Raw genomic sequence first — 20723 nt, forward strand, 5'->3', positions numbered from 1 at the left:
TACTCGTTTTGGATTGTGCAGCAAGTTCAGATTTCTTTTTTTCAAGTTCATCAGTGATCTTCACAATTGCAGCTGATTCTTCAAGACTTTCAAGAGAGATGTCACCCGTTAGCAAGGACGAATACATTTTCTCAATCTCTTCAACTTGGAGCATGAAATCAAGATTTTCCTCCACTACAGATGCCACAATAATTCGATGTAGACACTTGCTCACCAGTAAATGGCCTCGGAATGCCCTCTGAACAGATTTTCCGGACATTATATGAACTACAGCATTTTCACCGTACACCAGTTCCAGGATGTTTTTGAGTCTTGTTCCCACCATCAATGTGCCTATTGCTCCAAGCAGATTCATGAACGTGTGAAATGTCCCCAGCCTAAGCACGATCCCCTTCAAATGGCTAATCTTTGGTGGAGCACTGATTATCTCGGCAGCTTTCCAATACAGCGGTTGATCAAATGTGATCACAGGAGGGACATGGTGTCTGATGGCCATGTTGGATTTCAGGTTAAATACTGATCAGATCTAAATTTTATTGACACCAGTGGATTGCTGATCCATTAAAACCATGGACCAGAACCAACAATTATGTTTTTATCACAATTATTGAAGAAGTTATAGCCGTTTTCGTTATTTCAAAGCCCATTGGCGACCATCTTGAAAATGACTGTTTTAACCCATTTCCGGATGTCAGATTTTGGTAGACTTTTTTTTTCTATTGATCAGTATATCCAGTAGGAATGAAGACCACTGAGAAACCTTTTGTTGCAATTTGTTGTGGGTTTGGTGGTTGTTTGGCATAAATTGACCCGACTAACAGTGCTTGAACATTTAAAGGTATGTCCAGCGAATCGATGGTATTCTGAACACCAGACTGACACAGATTTTGCTAAAAGTGGTTTATTTTATTTCAGCTCTTGGATTGAGTATTACTTTGCAGAGGTCAATGTTTGCATGGCTCCCAATACATGTTCGATTGTATTAATGTCAGGACTCTGTGGTGCCCAGGAAGCCCACTGTCCATTGTCAGGACTCCAGCCCACTGTCTTTCACAGGCAGAAGTCAACGTTTTGCACAAGTGAGGTTGAGCAATTGGTTCACTTCTGTCTGTCTGTCTGTCTGTTCTGTCTACAAACGTCATTTTATGATGGAGGAAAAATTTAATTTCAATTGAATGTTATATTTTGAACACGAATTGGAAAACGAACCTGTAGTTTAGTAGGACTTTGGCTCTAAATTTGGCCCGATCGCACATGCGCAGAGAGGAGTGAGATTTTTTTTCACGCTGTCTACCTGTCTGACAGTCAAAGAAAATGGAAAATAATTCCAAACAGGAAACTTAGTTTTTAAAGATGTCATAAAGGACACAAACGACAAGCACCAATTACTAATGAAACATGTTAAATAAAACGCATCGTCGGTAAACTTCAGGAATTTTTTTTTTCTAAGACCTTTAAAATCTTTCTTTTATTTCTAATGAATAATGTACTTGAACACTGTATAATACAATTCACCTTTTTCATCCTTTCAAAACCATTCCATTTTGCAGTACTTGGACAAAATATTATGGCATTTTACGTCGTCACGACCAATCAGATTTGCTGCTCATAGCCCCCGCCCATGTCCTTGTTTCTCAAATATATATATATATATATATATATATATATATATATATATATATATATATATATATATATATATATATATATATATATATATATATATATCGTAACAAATCAATGGGCAATAGTCAATAGACCTACAAATAATTCAACACAACTTTAAATCCAACAAATGTAAGGTGATTCAACAAGACAAGACTATAAACAATTAACATTTATACGGAACGAGGCATTTTACCCGTTTTGTCTTGCCCGGGGAAAGTTTTGCTCAAGTCTTTCACGAACCAGCTGGCCAGGCCTGACATTCGAGGTTGGTGCAGGAATTTCTAATTTGACCAGGGTGCCATCAATAGCTTGCCTTCTCTTCGCGAAGGACACAGATCTTAAATGTCAAGCAACTCACACCGACAGACGGTACTCACAGTTTAACGTCCATCCGAGGGACAGCACACACATTGATGAATCCCCCTGCCAATGAAACACGGGACGACAGTTTATAGTTGGGTCGAGATTCGAATCCAGGTTAGACAACTTAGAGGTGGTGAGTGTGTGTACCATTTGGCCATCTTGCCAGCCCCGTTTAACCATGTGTATTTACTGTTCTTTGATATACAGATCACCTGAACATTGTCTTCTTCCTTTATTTTATTATTTCATATATTTTTTATATCTACAATGTCGAGGCTCGTATAAGAGCTAACACAGAACGTATAACAAGGGGAGCAGGAGACAAGAGGGATGGGAGAGGGAAGCACAAAACAGTGGGGAACAGAGATATGAGGAGATCTGTGGAAGAGAGGGGGATGGGGTGGGGTACACGGGGTAAACAAGATGGACACTACAGCGACTTTCAGGAAGGAAAGCAGGGAATATGAAGGAGGTGGATTTGGGGTGGATTAATGGGGGGGGGGGGGGGTAGAAAAGATCATGGTTTTGGATGGGGGAAGATAAGAGATGGTGTTGAACAGCTGTTTTGAAGTCCTGGAGGGAAGAGTGGGATTGAAGAGAGTGTGGGACTTTGTTCCAATGGTGGGGAAAAAAGAGGAATGAAAGTGAGCAGTGATTCTTGGATTTATTTGTACTGATTTCAGCAGCCTGTATTAGATGGGTGGGGCAATCTTTGGTGCAGGCCTTCCTCTGTGAAAATGTTACTTTAAAATATATATATATATATATTAGTAAATTAATGTTCCAAGGCTTCGGTGGAGTAATGGTCAGTGTCTGCTCTGAGTTTGGGAGGTTGGCGTGAACCCTCGCCGAGTCCTTGTTTGACGCTCTGCATTTAAAACGGATGGAGCACACACAATGATGCCTCACCCCTCATGTGAAATAATACCGAGATGACAATTTATAGCTGGGCCGAGATTCATACACAGGCTCGACAGATTAGAGGCAAGTGTGCATACCTCTTGAGCCCAGGCCATCCTGTCACTCTCTTCATCAGTCATACTTGCTGCTTGTATGTGGCACTGGAAAAAAAATCACTTCCCCTTTGCTGTGAAACTCATTTTGTTTGCTTTGGTTTTAACACCACTTAAATTGAGAGAAATTAAACATTTTGAAAATTTAAAATTATTCTCACTCAGATTTCGTCATCACCGTAATGCATGTTAAGTTGTTTATACTTTCTTTTATCAGTTTTTCATCATTGAGCATGATTAGTTACATTACTTATCTACATATGTGCTGTTTATTATCAGCATATATCTCACTTTGCATTTGCTATTGAAATAACTAGCATCACCTCTGTAACCATCCTTGTTACTTGTATCTGTTTTACGACATGAGCAAAAATAATTTCCAAGTTCCACTTAGAAGGAGAGGGGGAGAGAGACAGATGCTTCACCACACGTTACTATTACACTCGGGGAGGTAGGGTGTGCGAGGAGGGGGGATGGGAGTGAGGTGGGGAGGGGAAGGGGATGTTCTGGACTTGCGTTCGGTTGGGGGAGGGGTTAGTTTATTCCCTTATACCTCATTGAGGCTAAGGAGGCTTCTATGAGAAGAGGACTTGAGGGAGGGTTAACCACCTTCAGTTTCATAGGCAGGCCGATTCATCAATGTGTTTGCTGTCCCTCGGGTGGATGGCAAACTGGATGACCCATCTGCTTGCATTGGTATAGGATTGAACAAAGTGGGTACATTAAAATAGCACATACTATTTTTAGAGATTATAACATGGGCTTCCCTTGAGGGATGAGACTCTTACTGTGGCTTGCACTCTGTGTCCAGAATTCTGAGGCAGTAAGTATTATTACTAATAAGATTACTTGTCTTATCTTCAATTTTAAGCTTTTGTCAGATTTAGCCAAAACAACGGAACACACATTTATACTTGTATTGGAGAAGGAGGGAGATGAGGAATTCGATGATATGAATGAGAAAAGTAAAAAAGAAACCCTTGCAGCCAGTTCCAAATTTTGTTGCGCCTCCGTACAAGATTGCACGCACAAAAAAGGCAAGCCCCAAGTACACCAAAATGACAATCACAAAGGTTTATGTTTCAATAGAGTTCTATTCTATTCAAGTGAAAAATTAGCGAAATTAAATTCAAAAATATATCAAGCCACAGAGGTCAAAAAAATGTCGGTCTATTGGTTTACAGCTCGAACCAACATGGGGTAGTTTCGAACACGAGGTTGAATTTGATGTTAGACATTTTTTGTATTTTTTTTTAACATGTAGGTATCTACCTCTGATGAAAGTGGATCACACAAAAAGGTGAAACTGCAATCTCGTCTTAAATATATATATTTTTTAAATTAGATTTAAATCGAGCAAATACGGCCTCGTCCACCCAGCCATAAAAGAAAAAATAAGGCCCAAAACAAAAATGTGGCTCAAGACCCCTGCGAGGGGAAAACAGGCTGGCCAACAGTAAACCTGTTTGTTTTTTCATGTTGGGCATCCTGTTAATTATCTTCAAAAGGGGTGTTTAAATTTATCCAAATACCCAGTTTTCATTTATGCATTCATGTGAAGTTCCGTTCAGATGCATTCAAAGTATCGGGCTGCGAGGTTTCATGGTTTTGGAGTTTGGGAGGACACATGCACACACACACACACACACACACACACACACACACACACACACACACACACACACACACACACACACACACACACACACACACACACACACACACACACACACTGAAATTTATTATCATTGAAGATGAGTTCCCTTACAAGGAGCTTCAATGCAGGAGAAGGCCTTGCAAGGAACTTCTACCAAAGCCTGTGCTATGATTGCCAACTTATGGTTATGCTCTCTCCTTTTAAAAGGTGAGCATTAAGTTGCTGCCCTTGCAGATTCAGAACAGGGTCTCCAACCATTTTGCCACTGAGTCTGGTTCACAAAGTATCCAAGTCTGTTATCGGTAGAATGAAGAATGATAAAGAGGGGCAGAATGAAAAAAGGTTCAACCTCGTTTCTAATGCTGTACTGAACCAAGTTACTTGGTTCCTTCCTTCCATCTCAACATTACTAGCTTGATCTAGTCTTGACCCTCTTCCAAGCAAATAAGCCTTTTGTAAGTCCTTTTGACTTCTTGGATCTCTCTATCATATAGCAACCCTCAAGTGTGCCCTGTGTTCAGGAACGTCCTTCGAGCTCGCCTTGCTCAGATGGAGGGGAAGTGATTACGAGTACAGTGTAATACTGTAACGATCTCGGTTTCCCTAACAGACGACATGAGACCCGCTGGAAATTATTTCCCAAGACTGCACACACCGAGGCTTTAATTGAAATTACAAAGTGCCAAATGGTGGCTCAGGAAAATGTTGAGATCTTCAGTTTGCTTGCACATGCTGAAAACCCAACTCACTTGTGCCCTCTCGCAATTTACTTACTTTGAGAGAGTGATTGAACCCAGGAACCAACAAGAATAATAAATGATTATTTTTTGTAATGTGTGAAGAAGCTGGGGAAGGGAGCAAACGAAAGAACAACCGTTTCAGACATATAATCAAGCTCTTCCATGAGCCTCGACTTTGTAGACAAAATAATGAAAATAAGAAGAGGACATGTCAATCGGAAAATAAATAACTGTACTGTTGCTATAAAAATTGTCAGGCTAATTTCTACTTAAGGTATCCTTAAAAACACAATCTCTCAAGAATATGTTGGATGCTCAGAAGGGAAAAGATGGTTAGACGATGCGGGGGATGATAAAATAAATGAATGGGTTGGTTCAGGCCTGGTCAAGTCGAGCAATGCACCCTTGCCTCGATTGGATGGGAGAAGCAGGCTGTAATTCTCTCACACAGGATGTGCTGCGAGGTGAGTCTCCGGCCAACCGATGCGAACTTGGTGTTGGTGTCACCAGAATCGTGGGGCAGGTACCTTTTACTGTGGGGGGAGAGGGCAAAGAACCCTGACAGACTGGGGTGGTCTAAAGAAGGGGAGTTCTGGTTGGCATAGCCAGTACATGCTCCTCACTCTCCTGGTTCTCAGCTCAAATTTGATGTGGTAATCACCTGAGAGGATCCTTCCCAGCTTCACTCTACTTTCTCTCCAGAACCTCGGTTCACAATTGTCCCATGCGTGATGTCATCATGTATTGGTGATTGGCTCAAGAACACCGTCGAGTGGTCCGATTCAAATGAGAACCAGGTGATACTGGGCTAAAGGACCTTTGTGTACGAGGTCTATGAGGAGAAAGGGAAAAGGTTATTAATCAAATGAATAAATGAAATAAAGCAGATTTAACAGTGAAAATACAAAGGGATAGAGGGGAGTCTATCCCTGTTAAACTTTAACACCCTGTTAAACACTGACTGGAAGACCTAAATTGGGATTATAATAGTCTATTCTAAACATGCAATTAGAATATAAGTAATCAGATAATTTAATTAACATTTTAACCCATTTTTATTACAAAACATTCCACCATTAGCTTGGTTGCTATCACAGCACCAAAATAGGCCTTTCATTGGTGGTATTTAACGCAATGTGTAATCGAATGGAAAAGATAATCAAACTGCAACAGTGGACACGAGGTTAAATCATCAACTTGGACGATCACCAAGTTAGTGATGGATGGTCCTTAGAGACTGGACATTGTCGACCAGGAAAGCCAAACAAATCTTTTCTTCAGTTTTTAACATACTGACACGAACGAGATCTTGCCGCCTCCAGCAGTTTGCCCATCTATACAAATGAATGTCAGTGTGTTTCTGTGTCTGTACGTGTGTTTCTCGTTCATAACTCCAAAACCATGAAACCTAGGAGATCCAAACGTTGCATGCATACCAAGAGAACCCCAAGGGAGTGCAGGAGTGAAAATTAGGTGTTTGTGTTAATTAAAACACTCCTTTTGAAGATGATTAACGGTCTTATTTAATTATATCCTTTATCAAGGTGTCACCTCGCTCTCCCTCGCTGGGGTCTTTGTTCGGCCTGCTCAACAATGCCTTGACTTGGAACAGGCCGTGACAGTTTATACACTACGAAAGCACTCAAAATGGGTTTTTTCGCTTTTCCCAATGGTATCATTGAATGCCTCATCTACAAACCTATGAATTATTGGCTACATCGCTTTTGTTCATTTTAAAATTCGGAGCTTGGAATGATTTCATGTATTATATCAGTGGTTCCCAAACTTTTTTCACTGGGCCGCTCTTTCGGAATAAAAATTTGCTCGCGGCACACCAAATTTTTTATTGATAAGAAATGCATTCAAAAAAATGTTTCTTTGAATGTCTGAATGTTTCTTTGATTGTCTTTGAATCTTCCCACCACACTCGTCATCCTCTCGTGCCACACCAGTGTGGCACGCTGCACCGTTTGGGAACCACTGTATTATATGATGCGATTTTCTACGATGTACTCTCATGGACCAATAAAAGTATATCATCAAAATACAAAATTTGAGTTTTGAGAATCTGATCTCGTGGACTAAATAATTGTCAAAATCTGGAGTGAAATCTGAAAATTTTAACAAATTAGCGATTTTTTTTTTTATAACGTAGTGTATTTATTTAAGCAAAGCATTAAGCTTAACTTTTTATACTTTTCGGACGATTACAGGGTATTTCAAAAAGATTGATGCAACTTTGACTTCCTGCCATTTCTTTGTTTTTTGACCTTTACCATTTTCCTTTTCAGGGGTTGGTGGTGTTGTCATGGTATTTGTTTCCCTGGGATTTGTTTTTAACTCCGGAGCTCAACTATGCCATTGACAGTGAAGCAGAAGACAAAAATGGTGGCTCTGTGGTACGACATTAAATCGTATGTAGAGACTCGCTGGAGATTCTGCCATGAATATGACCTCAGAACACGTGGTTAGCCCACAAATTGTGCCATTCAATGTATTTTGAAACATTTTGAGCACAAAGGGTACAGTGCACAACTAGAGGAAGGGAAACAATAGCAGGCCAGCATCAGTAACCAAGAGCCAAGCCAATATCGACGCCGTGTGGTGAGAGTGACCGGGCCGTGCTCCAGAAGTTCCATAACGATCGAGCCCAAAAGGTCACCCCAAACCAGCTCATACATTACACACACACACACACACACACACACACACACACACACACACACACACACACACACACACACACACGTTATTTATATGTACTGTGTATATATTGTTACGGATTCGTGCCCGCCGGCGTGCTGACGGCCACGTAACTCGAATCGCGGCACGTCGCCCACCGGACGGACAATCCAGTCGTGACCCTCTCGGACTAACGCCGGGAACCAGTCACGGGTGGACCTTACGGTCTCACCGCGATCGAGCCAATCAGCCCCCGCGTGGGATAGGGTTGCTCGCCAAATTCGACCTACCTAAGTACCCACGCGGAGGGTAGACCGGGCGATCGCACCTCGCCGCAGGTCGACTTCGGACACGGGCCACTTAAGCGACCCGTTCCGTACTATCGGGATAACCGAGCGGTGTTATTCGTCGACCTCGACGGTTCGATTAATTATCGGGCGTATTCAGCCCACTACCAACCCTTTACGTGAAGCAAGATGAGGATTCAATGAAAGAAATGACGAAGCGAAGCGGGAAACAGTTCAACACAAAGCACATTTATTCACGCTGAACGGAAAGCACACATTCAATTCCACCAAAAGCACACAGAAAAGAAAAACACAATGCAATTTACACAAAAAGCAAATGCGACAATGCAGATCTAATACCGATTACGCGAGCACACGGCAACACTTATACAATTTTACTTCACAGATGGCGCCGACAACACATACCCAAAACCAAGGAAAAGAATAGAGAACCCTCAAGAGTGAGGCGGGCCTGAGGCCGAGACCGGGTCGGGCCTACCCGTCTGGTGATGAGACGCGGAGCGGCGATGGTGCCTCAACTCCGCGGGCCTCGCGGACAGTGTCTGGTAGGGGGTGGGAAAGGGGCCCCCTTGGTCGCACTATCTCAGCGCGGGGGGAAACAGGAGGGGGTTGCTGATGCTCGGGGTATAGAGGATTCCTACTCTGCCTCGAGTCCCGCGACGAGCGTCTCCACCTCGGCCAGGTCGCGCTGTCGGCCTCCCTGGGGTGCAGCTCCCTGCACGACGCGAGCACCCCCTCGTCTGCCCTCGCCGCCTCTCCACAGCTCCGTCCCCTCCGCTCCGACTCCAACGCACACGACGACGACCAGCTCCTTCTTGCCAACTCCACCGCCCGCGAAGTCTTAACTCTCTGTTCCCTTGACTGACGAACGCGGTCGCTTTTATAAGCCCCGTGGCTTCGCTCTCTCAGCTTTGACCCCCTCCCTTCGACCTTTCACCTCGCTCCCCATTGGCCCGAGAAAAAGTGGGCGTGAATGCTTTTTGATCCATAAATTTGCATATAATCGATCGCCCTCCAACGCCCTGGGGGCGGGGCCAAATCGCCCCTCGCTCACCGATTGGACGGAACAAAAGTGGGCGTGTCGTTTTTGATCCGTTTTTGAAGTGGAAAATCCGTGGTTTTGTACACGCTGTTCGGCGCGCGCCCTGCACGTGTCCAACACCGGTACCCACAAGCGGCGCAAGAACGGTGGCGATGCGACGGTTGCGAGGTGTGACGTGAAGCGGCGCCGCGGTGGGTGGTTGATGTGGTGGTTGGTGGTGGTAACAATGGCGGTTGGTCCAAATTAAAGATAGTAAAAGAAAAACGGCTATCCTGAAGAGTCGCAGCACGCATGAATAACATTTATTCCCACTAGACAATGGGTTTGGGCCTAACTACACATGTACTTACCGAGATATCTCACCTAAGGGACCTGAATGGTGGTTTGCGAATTTGGTAACCACAACACTACCCCCTCCCCTTTTTACAGACTCGTCCCGAGTCGTCAAATTTTCGTGTGCCATCATGTGTAGTTTTCCCCTAGTACATTTTACCTACGGATCCCTGAGTGTGACATTCATGGTATTCGTGTCCCCAAAATAAATAATCTGAGGGCTGCGTAACTATCTAAACAAACTCACTCACACGGACGACTTAAATAAAATTGCCGGCGCTAGGACAAACATGCCGGGGGCGCACTTATATTTACAGTACATCTTAACCTTAACTTACAAATTTTACACTAAACCATGGCCCAGGATCACTGAACTCTGCAAAAAGAAAACAGTTAGCAGGGAGCCAGGCTGCTCGCATGCAGTCTCTGGCTCAAAACAATGCAGGTGACAGGGAACGTGGCTGGCTGCTCACACGCAGTCCAAGGCCTTCCCTTTTTGAACTGAACGCAGTGAACCACAACGGTGCATGGGCTGCACAAACGCAGTCTCCGTGCCAGCTCAAGTGGCACACGCAATGAACACAATGAATGGATGGATGGATGGTTTGAACTGAATGCAGTGAACCACAACGGTGCATGGGCTGCACAAACGTAGTCTCCGTGCCAGCTCAAGTGGCACACGCAATGAGCACAACGAATGGATGCATGAACACAAACACGGTGCACGGGCCGCCACTGCAGGCCCGTGTTGTAGCTGCCAACAGGGCAGTTCTCGCAGCTTGCAAACTGTTGCCTTGATCCTGGCGCACATGGAAATGAACAGGGGGGGGCAAAGCAAAAATTGAACGGGGCTGGTGAACAGTGGCAGTGGGCATGGCATGGCAAAGGCAGCAGGCAAACACAGCCCGCAGAAGAAGGCCGTTGCAGGCAAACACAGCCGGCAGATGAACTGGCCGGCACAGGCCTTGAAGAAAAAACAGCCAGCTGATGAAGCTGGCCAGCCTTTGCCGTTCAGTGGAGGTTGGTGGAGGGGGTGCGGTGGTGCTGGCCACTCGGAAGGCGGGCTCGGACCTACCTACCTGTCTCCCTCCCAACCTATCGCCTTTGCCTGTCACTGTACATGCCCACTCCCTTAATTTGTCAAACCCCAATTTAGCCCCAACTTAATTTTTTTTTGTTGTTTTTATTTTTACTCCCCCACTATAAATCGTCCCCTAACCCCCTTTATCGTCCTTGTTCGGCTAACCTATCCTGTCACCTAGCCTACTCCCAACCCCTACGTTCCCTTCCCGGAGGGGAACAAGGGAGAGCTAACGTCCTGTGTCGAGGCCCAACGAAGCCTCAGAATGGCCTCCCCAGAGTTCAGCGATCGACCCAAAGTGGGTCCAGCGGCCCACAACGAGAGCGAGGGGATGGATGGTGCGGAGGGGTACATCTCCTAATCTACCCTATCCATTTAACAGTTAAACTACCCCGGGGCTTTCAACAAGCGCCTCTCGCTTAAACTATTGGTTCTAACAACCCAGATTCCCGTCGCCTGTGTTGGTGTCCTCACAATTTCGGGCCTCGCCCCCCAATTTTCTCTCCGTGCCCTCACACGGTCTCCTGGCTGGGACACGTGGCTCCCTTTGGCAGGCACGACCCTCTGCCGAATCTCCCGCTATGGCACCCCGGGCACTACACTGCCCCTCCGAGCCTACCAGCTCCCTAACACCGGGGAGTGCCCCCATGGCACCTCCCTGAAACGCACACGTGAAAGGCCGGCCTCCCGGGTGCCTTTCCGAGGGTCACCCGTGCCCACAACACTGCCCACGCGGCTAATGGCGCCCCGGGCCCCCGCACCAAGCAGGCGCACCGGTGCCCACTACTCTATCCCGGCCCCCCATGGGCCCCAGGCCTACCGCGGCCGACTACCCTGGCGCCCGGGGCCCCCACCCAGCGATACTCACCTTTCGCAGCCACGCTCCCAACCCCGTCAACAGGGCTCCTGCACCCCTCCAAACGGGTTTCGAGCCTACACACCCACCAACAACAAAACGACCTCCATTTTTCAATTTGACTAACCCAGCTAACTCACTTTACACTGACCCCGGGGTCCCTTGGGCGGGAGTCACTCCTCCCCCCAATCACTCATCGCACCATGCATTCCCCATTCGCTCCACTCACACAGACCCGCTGGCCTCACTCACTCAACAAGTACTCACCTCACAACTCACCAACTCTTCAACACACTCACCACTGAACTCTGCCATCCTTCTAACTACATCCCCTAACTAACTCGTGCTCCCTCGTCGTCCCTTACACTATAGCACGTTCCATTTAACACTACGTAGCTAAGCTCCGTCCCCTCTACACACTCACAAGTCTGTCTCTGTCTCCAAATAAATCATTTTATTTCCCAACCTAAATCTGGCTACAATCCCTCTAACTAATCCATTCCACGGACTCCATGAGGACTTACCCCTGCCCCATGAAGTCGGTCTAGCTAAGCTAACCCTTCCCCCTAACTAGTTTTCATCCTGTGCCCAGGGTCAAGGGGGTCTTCCACCCCTTGCCCAGGAATCCTGTGCACCCGAAAGTGAGACTTGCTTTTCTTTTTTTTTTTTTCATGCGCAGCACCTGCGCGGCAACTCTCGCTCGCACCTGCCCGTGACGTCATGCAGCTGCACGTGTTCCTCGTCCCTCCTTGGACGGTACCATTCGGCAGAGATACCCCTCCTGCCGGATTCCAACCCCACGTGCAGCCATGGCGTCACCGTACGCATAAAAAAAAAAAACACAAGCCCCACGTCTCGAGGGGTTCCCCACGCGAACACATGTGCTTTGCCCGTTGGAGCTTAACACACACGATCGCGTGGAGAACCCGTCCGGTCCAAATCCATTTACCTGCCTAAACTTTGTCCGTCCGCGGGATCGGCAAATCCACCGCGTGCGTTTCCGGACCGGGACTTCACTCTCGCAAGCGAGCACGTGGTGGTCTCGTGCGTTGCACAGCACGGACCTCGTGCTCACTGCTGGGTGAACCCGGCACGGTCCCCGAAACGACCACAGCCGCTACTCGGCTTTCTTTCCTCACATGTCGCCGTCGTCGCCATTCGACACACGCACTCCCGCGTGTTACGACGCACACAGTCCACTCCATCACATTCAAACCGGGAGACGCGGCTGCGTGCTCCCGCATGCCAACCGACATCTCCCTCTCATACCGCTCTCTCACACACACGGTCTCCCTTGCACTCGGCCGTTCACTCACGCATGCTACCTCCCTCGCACACGTGGCTCCACGCACTCGCGGCCTTTCACTCACTCGTGGTGCCTCATCCACACACCGTGCCTCACTCACACACGCGGGGGCACACACCCGCGGTGCCTCACTCACACACACGGCGATACTCACACACGGTGCCTCATCCACACATGGCGTGCTGGGAAGCACGTACTCCGGCACCATCGCCACCACACCACTCACACACGGGGTCGCTTCCACACACGGGGACGCACTCACACCTTGCACCACACACACAGGGACAACCACACTGGGGATTAGTGTCCCCACAAGGGTCTCCGGGGCCTCTGCAACCCCCAAGCTCTCCGTGCACCCGTCCACAGCACTCGTCCCCTCAACCTCGCAAAACACGACCGAACTCACCTGGTCGTGACTCGCCTCAAGGGGGCATACTCCCTCCCCTCGTTCCTGGAGGAGGCCATCCAGGTGCTCGCACTGGGTCCCTACACGCTCCGCGAGCTCAACCTCACTATCCTCCACTTCCTCCGTGTGTGTGTGCGCGTCACTTACCCCGTCTTCATCGTGTTGTCTCTCCTCTATTTTTTCTGTCTCCCGTGTCTCTATACATTTATAAGTTTCTGTCGTCGTCACCTCGTGTCTCGTCTCACACGTTTTGGTCTCCCCATTTAATTTTTCCCTTTTGGTCACCGTCGATTCCTCTGTCACGACCCTCGCCCAACACGCCCACCGAATTATTTTTTTACCCGCCTCCACCGCGGGCCTGTCAGCCGTTGCACCCCCTTCCAGCTCGTTTGCTTCCACACGTGGAGTCGCCATTCCTATCTCCCTGGTCACGGCCTTCATGCTCGCCTGCAGGCATCGGCCCATGTTCCGCGTCTCACCCCGCAGCTTTATCGTTTCTTCCTTCATTTGCTGTGTATTCGCATCCATCTTTTCGATCATTTGTTGTGTATTCGCATCCATCCTCGCTGTCATTGCCGCCAGCATGGCTGTAAGCTGGGCCATGTCGGGTGCGCTTGGGTGAGCCGTTTCGGCAGGGATCGGGGAAGGGTTTTGGTGGAGGGGGGAAGGGGAGGTGTCATACACCGCGGCCGCTGCCGCTCCTATTTCGGGCTCTGGGTTCAGTTGGGCGAGTCCGTGTTCCTGCACAATCAACATTTCCTGCTCGGGGATTCCATCCTGGACCATGGATTCTACACATTCTACATCCATTTCTAATACCCCCCGGCTCCCGCTCGCCTTGAGACGCCATCTTGCTTCTCGTGAAGGGTTAATTTCGCTCGCTCGTAATTTGGAGAGGAATTCGAGGGTCGCTTCTCACCCCTGGACCGATTCCCGTGAATTTAGCTGGAGACAGGAGAGCCCGTTTTCCTGTTCTCCGATACCAGTACCGCGAGGAGGCGATGGATTTGTATCCAACTCCTGACACCAGTGTTACGGATTCGCGCCCGCCGGCGTGCTGACGGCCACGTAACTCGAATCGCGGCACGTCGCCCACCGGACGGACAATCCAGTCGTGACCCTCTCGGACTAACGCCGGGAACCAGTCACGGGTGGACCTTTCGGTCTCACCGCGATCGAGCCAATCAGCCCCCGCGTGGGATAGGGTTGCTCGGCAAATTCGACCTACCTAAGTACCCACGCGGAGGGTAGACCGGGCGATCGCACCTCGCCGCAGGTCGACTTCGGACACGGGCCACTTAAGCGACCCGTTCCGTACTATCGGGATAACCGGCGGTGTTATTCGTCGACCTCGACGGTTCGATTAATTATCGGGCGTATTCAGCCCACTACCAACCCCTTTACGTGAAGCAAGATGAGGATTCAATGAAAGAAATGACGAGCGAAGCGAGAAACAGTTCAACACAAAGCACATTTTATTCGCGCTGAGCAGGCACACATGTTCAATTCCACCAAAAGCACACAGAAAAGAAAAACACAATGCAATTTACACAAAAAGCAAATGCGACAATGCAGATCTAATACCGATTACGCGAGCACATGGCAACACTTATACAATTTTACTTCACAGACGGCGCCGACAACACATACCCAACACCAAGGAAAAGAATAGAGAACCCTCAAGGATGAGGCGGGCCTGAGGCCGAGACCGGGTCGGGCCTACCCGTCTGGTGATGAGACGCGGAGCGGCGATGGTGCCTCAACTCCGCGGGCCTCGCGGACAGTGTCTGGTAGGGGGTGGGAAGGGGGCCCCCTTGGTCGCACTATCTCAGCGCGGGGGGAAACAGGAGGGGGTTGCTGATGCTCGGGGTATAGAGGATTCCTACTCTGCCTCGAGTCCCGCGACGAGCGTCTCCACTTCGGCCAGGTCGCGCTGTCGGCCTCCCTGGGGTGCAGCTCCCTGCACGACGCGAGCACCCCCTCGTCTGCCCTCGCCGCCTCTCCACAGCTCCGTCCCCTCCGCTCCGACTCCAACGCACACGACGACGACCAGCTCCTTCTTGCCAACTCCACCGCCCGCGAAGTCTTAACTCTCTGTTCCCTTGACTGACGAACGCGGTCGCTTTTATAAGCCCGTGGCTTCGCTCTCTCAGCTTTGACCCCCTCCCTTCGACCTTTCACCTCGCTCCCCCATTGGCCGAGAAAAAGTGGGCGTGAATGCTTTTTGATCCATAAATTTGCAAATATCGATCGCCCTCCAACGCCCTGGGGGGGCGGGCCAAATCGCCCTCGCTCACCGATTGGACGGAACAAAAGTGGGCGTGTGTCGTTTTTGATCCGTTTTGAAGTGGAAAATTCGTGGTTTTGTACACGCTGTTCGGCGCGCGCCCTGCACGAGTCCAACACCGGTACCCACAAGCGGCGCAAGAACGGTGGCGATGCGACGGTTGCGAGGTGTGACGTGAAGCGGCGCCGCGGTGGGTGGTTGATGTGGTGGTTGGTGGTGGTAACAATGGCGGTTGGTCCAAATTAAAGATAGTAAAAGAAAAACGGCTATCCTGAAGAGTCGCAGCACGCATGAATAACATTTATTCCCACTAGACAACGGGTTTGGGCCTAACTACACATGTACTTACCGAGATATCTCACCTAAGGGACCTGAATGGTGGTTTGCGAATTTGGTAACCACAACACTATATATATATATATATATATATATATATATATATATATATATATATATATATATATATATATATATATATATATATATATATATATATATATATATATATATATATATATGATTTATGTGTATTTATTATATATATATTATTTATATGTATTTATATATATATATATATTATTTATATGTATTTATATATATATATATATATATATATATAATTTATACGTATATATATATATATATATATATACAGGGTCGCCCGAAAGTTACTTTACCCCTGATAAATTTCTCGCACTTCCCTCCGTCCCTTCCCCTCTGCCCTCGCCTGCTATGGTATGCAGAAACACTGACTCAGAAGAATGATGGAGCACATACAGATACAATGAGAAATTAATTATTGTAAGTACTGTACAATAAAACCTGTATATTAAAAGAGTTCAATAACAATGCTTAACTGGGAAGGGGTAAAGTGACTTTCAGGCCACCCTGTCTATATTATTTATACGTATATACTATATATATATATATATATATATATATATATATATATATATATATATATATGTATATGTATATATATATATATATGTATATATATATATATATGTATATATGTATATATATATATATGTATATATGTATATATATATATATATATATATATATGTATATATGTATATATATATATATATATATATATATATATGTATATATATATATATATATATATATGTATATATACATATATTTACATACACATATTGCGTGTGTGTTCATAAAGCATAACATTTTCTTTCGACTAACTCCTCTCTCCACCCCCTCCCCCCACCCATCACTCTCTCTATCCCATCTTCGCTGCACCCCTTCCTAATACAATGCAAAAACCTCCTCCCACACATCTCCCTCCCTCTCTCTTCCCCTCCCCAAGGAAGTATGGAGGTATTTATCGCATGACCGGTAGTAAATGGATTTCACATGTTATTTTGCTTTCATCTTCACTGTTATTCCATGCAGAAGCATTTTGATGTGACAGTATGAATCGTAATAATGCTCCACCGCATGACTGTCTTCCCTTCCTCTCACCTCATGCTGTCTTCCCTTCCCCCACCCCTCCTCACTCTCCCTCTTCGCTCCCCCACCTCTCCTTGCTCCCCCACCCTTCCTTGCTCCCCTCCCTCCTTTTTTGGGAGGTAAAGCTTCATTTAATCACAAAAATCATCGTGTTTGATTTTATCTTTGTAGAAGAATGCTCGATACATTAACAACTAGAGTTTATATCATGTGCATTCAAGACTAATTCAGAGCGAAAGTACCGCTAAACTACAGGTTCGCTTTCTGATTCATCTGACTATAATTCACTGTCTGTCTGTCTGTCTGTTCCCAGGTACCGCAGAAATGGCTGAACCGACCACAACCATTTTTTGGGTGTGTAATCCTGGGACCCCTTGGAGTAAAATAGGCATAAATATAATAACATGACCCCCATGACGGCTCCCGTTGGGAGCGGGTGCTTCTAGTGTTCAAAATATAACATTCAATAGAAATTCAGTTCCTCAATCAACTGACGTTTGCAGACAGGACAGACAGACAGACAGACAGAAGAGAACCAATTGCTGAACCCTGCCCTTTGCTTTTCTTGCACAGGGTAATGACTTGAAATAATAATTTACCTAATAATTAATTTTTTTAACTTTATGGATTTAATAGATGCTGTATTTATGTTAATACTTCATTGAATTTTTTTACACTTAAACTGTGAGATATAAATGGCTGTTGTTGTGATTTTACTTTATTCATGAGCTTGTTGCTGTCCGAATTTAGGATCTTTTTTTTGATAGGTCTTAAAGAAGTTCTGAAAGAGAGAGAAAGGCGGGGGGAGGAGGTTGCTTGTCCCAGGGCCTGTTTTGGCTCTCGAGATCCCTTAACGTCTCTCCACTGTCCTGCTCCCGAACTACTCACCTTGTCCTGTCTCGCCGACTCTCCAAACTCATTCTAACTGAGCTGAGCAACTTGCCTTGTGCCCCCCCCCCACTGAACCCCCTGTCCCTACCTCTCAGCATTTCTTACCTTGCGACTGTGCACCCATTGGTTCTCCGTCCAGCCTCTCAGAGCCTCTCTCCATTCCCATGGTTGCAAGTGGCTTCAGGTGGGTCCGGGTGGTTGTCGGCAGAGGTACAACTCTTTGTTGCACTGTTGCAAGGCTTTGCTTTTACTGTATTTGGTAGGAGGGGGGGGGGATTTGCTGGAGCTTGTGGAGCTGTTTAAATTATTAACTTGAAGAAGTACACAAACAGATAACAAAGGGAAAGATTTTATGGCTTGATGAGGGGGGGAACAGATGGGGGGAGGGTCGCATATCAGCTACTAAACAAACTTCGACACTTGCATGGGGTGGACGTTTTTACACAGAAACCACACACTTGTACTGAATGTTTATTAATGGCATGACTAGTCTATTTTACACCAGTTACACCCGAACACTGTTCCCACAATAATACTCTTCCAATACCAAACACCCGATAATTGAATGCCGGTATTCGAATTCTCTGATGGTCATAAATTTGACTAAAACTGGCTAAAGATAACTGTGTGTGGCTTTGGTTGCCAACCATGTATTGGTGTTGTGACATGTTTTTATGTCACACATCCTTGTCTATCTCCCCATGCCTTTTGGTCGTTTGTGAACCTGCTGCCCTTTGTCGTTCAATTCCTCCACGAGCCGAGACCCCCATATAAAAAAGTCACAAGCAATGTTTCGACCTCTGGCTGTATTTTCTCAGGGCTGTTCGCAGAGGTTGAGACAAGTCTTGGCTCTGCCCCAGCAGGTCACAAGTCCGACAGCCCCAAGAGTTGGGAATCGCATCATCTGTTCCTCAAATCCCTTTCCTGGCTCCGAAACTACTCGTTTTGTTTCTCACCAACGTTCACCTGAATGTTGTGGCATACACTCCAGGTTGCTCAACCTCCTAACTTATGACGTACGTGTTTGACTCGGACAAGCCTGGTTGGCTACAGTGCAGCCAAAGGAATAGTTGCATTTCACGATTCACACCTATCCTTCCTGTGTGCCAAGTTTGGTCACGTACTCCCATCAAACATACTTCCTACTCTTCCACCCACATTCCGGTTAGAGCACTGGCGTACACCGTTCTGATTCGTAATCCTTCGAGTGGATATGGTAATGCCAATGAACACTTAGGGTTTGTGGGGAAACGTTCTCAAGAGCGATCCAGAGCGAGGTAACATTAAAAACAGGACCACTGGACCTGTAGCTTATCTGGGCCCTGTCCTTGTGTTGTAACCCAAATTTGATAGCATTCTGACTGGTGGATCAGGGGAAGATATTTTTTGTAGAAATTTACCAAGTCGTCCATTTTGACCTACTTCATTACGTGAGTGGAACCAGCTTTGCAATCCCTGTTACCAGTCAGGAGTGGAACGTTGTTGCCAAATTTCAGCCGGATCGACCCAGCGGTTTGGTCGGAGAAGTCAAAATGGGAGACGGACGGACGGTGCACGATGACAATACCTTATCTGGAATTTCAATTCCAGATGAGCTATAAATGCAACTGTAACAAGTCGTGCTGGCGTAAGTTATTTTGGTTAGGTTAAGGGCGCCAAGCTGCCAGGTACACACCCTGAACCAACTCGAAAGCTCTTGGCTTGATTTGGGACGATTTGAATGGTTTGGTTTCGGTTTGAATGGTCTCATTGAGGTTGGGCAATATACATGTCCAGACGGAAAAAACAAGATGCGCTGTTGGAGAAGAAGACAGCAGGAGTGGGATGATGGGGAAAAATGCCTGCAAATGAGGGAGAGGGGGGGTTGCCACATGACATACAGTAGGTGAAGGGAAGAAATGGGGTTGTGGATGTGTGGAGGGGGGAGACCCTCCCTCCCCCCCCCCCTCTCTCCCTTTTTCCCCAACTTTATCCTTCTTAACTTTTATCGATTCCGTTTTGGTACATATATTCCTTCCAATTTTGCCGACGTAATATGTAGATATATTTGGGAGTTTAGACGAGCTGTGCAGGACCGGGAGGGGTTCACACAGCCCCTCGCCAATGGTGTTTCGCCAGTACATACACACATCGATGCGTTTGTGACGTTCAGGCGATTTAATGAAATCTTGGTGTTTTGACGTGTGCTGAACGTCCTGTGTTTGAAATTTACAAACTTGTTCGGGAGATTTATGACCTGCCTTTTTACCTGGATTTTTTTTATCTATATATTCACAAACTGCAACCCATTTCACAAGGTTTTTTTTTCCTTCGATATTAACGGCATATCTTTTGCAAGATATAATCGAAGTAAATTTAATCACAATCACGCTCACACAAACTCACACGAACTTTTTACCAGGAACACACACACGCACAAATGTAAGAAATAAATAAATACAAAATTCAACTTCGCAAGTTATAAAATTATCCGAACGGTCTATTCTTAATGTAGTGGGGAAACTTAGCATAACAATTGTGCATTTTGTGAGGAAAGCACCAAATTTGGCACACTAGTAGCCTAACATATTATGAACAGATTTGTATATTGGGCCATCTCAAATTCAGCCGCTGATGG

At 46.5% G+C, this 20723-nt stretch overlaps 1 protein-coding gene across 1 annotated transcript in view; it reads left to right on the forward strand.

The window, feature by feature from the left end:
• Positions 1-17912: 17912 nt before the first annotated feature.
• The window catches only part of LOC147032319 (SH3 domain-binding protein 2-like), a 126398-nt gene continuing 123587 nt past the window's right edge, over positions 17913-20723 (forward strand). The window contains exon 1 of the mRNA XM_085869821.1: positions 17913-18290. The gene's annotated coding sequence lies outside the window, so the exon portion shown is untranslated. The remainder of the gene's footprint in view (positions 18291-20723) is intronic.

This window comes from Eptatretus burgeri, chromosome 2 (assembly GCF_056783735.1).
Source record: "Eptatretus burgeri isolate ZD-2024b chromosome 2, Ebu_testis_v1, whole genome shotgun sequence".
Lineage (NCBI taxonomy): Eukaryota > Metazoa > Chordata > Myxini > Myxiniformes > Myxinidae > Eptatretus > Eptatretus burgeri.